This window comes from Sinocyclocheilus anshuiensis, unplaced genomic scaffold (genome assembly GCF_001515605.1).
Source record: "Sinocyclocheilus anshuiensis isolate Anshui unplaced genomic scaffold, SAMN03320099.WGS_v1.1 C32349910, whole genome shotgun sequence".
In the NCBI taxonomy this organism is placed as follows: domain Eukaryota; kingdom Metazoa; phylum Chordata; class Actinopteri; order Cypriniformes; family Cyprinidae; genus Sinocyclocheilus; species Sinocyclocheilus anshuiensis.
The window spans coordinates 1-893 of record NW_015615215.1 but is presented as its reverse complement, the minus strand read 5'-3'; the positions used below and the strand labels follow the sequence as shown (position 1 = coordinate 893).

The window sequence follows — 893 nt, the reverse complement described above, 5'->3', positions numbered from 1 at the left end:
ACACCCCTTCCCCAGCCTGTTAATATTCAATACAGTGACATAAATGCACAACATTTAAATTCAAATTCAGTTGTTTTTAATTACATAATTTACCCGAGAACAAATCAGAAGTTGTCCAATTATCAACATTCAAATCTGAGCGTATGGGGGTCCAGAGTACAATATCTAACAGTTTAACCTAAAATCTCATGATCTGAAGGTTCAGTTTATTTGATTATGTGTGTGCCCGTCAGCATATGTGTGTATTTGTGTGTTTTGAAGGGCAAGACAGGAGAAAGAGGGTCCAGTGGATTACCAGGCCCACCAGGACTCGAGGTATGAATCAACATGTACCACATAACCATAAAACACTGATGCTTTTGCATGTCTGAATGTGTTGCACCAGCTTGTACTATCGATGATGTCAGCAAATACAACTGATGCTGATTGGTTGATGTACTCATTGAGGTACGGTTAATCCTTCACAGGGTTTCCCTGGTGACATCGGAAAACCTGGACTCAATGGACCCGAGGGCCCAAAGGTGTGTTATTTATAAGGAAAACCTTATTAAAACAAGTGTTTTTAATATTTGTACACTTACATTTGCAACTTCATGCTGTTGACAAATGTTTTCTTCATAGGGTAAGCCTGGTGCCAGAGGTTTACCTGGACCTCGTGGAGCGGCTGGACGAGAGGTGTGTGTGTTATTAATAAGCTATAAACGTCTTTCAAATAGACTTGTGAGACTGCAATGAGTTAATCTTGATTTTAATTTGTAGGGTGATGAGGGTCCTGTAGGACCACCGGGGCCAGTAGGACTCGAGGTGAGTTGTGAATCTGCATATGAAATTACGCTGTTTTTGCTGGTTGTTTGCCGGCCTTAAGGCCTTTCCACACTGAGTGCGAGGCGAAT

At 41.5% G+C, this 893-nt stretch overlaps 1 long non-coding RNA gene across 1 annotated transcript; it reads left to right on the top strand.

The window, feature by feature from the left end:
* The first annotated feature begins 258 nt into the window (after positions 1 to 258).
* On the top strand, positions 259 to 805 carry LOC107682567 (uncharacterized). Its single transcript, XR_001633532.1, has 4 exons — positions 259 to 315; positions 468 to 521; positions 622 to 675; positions 760 to 805. It is a non-coding gene; the product is annotated as an uncharacterized LOC107682567 (long non-coding RNA).
* The last annotated feature ends 88 nt before the right edge of the window (positions 806 to 893 follow it).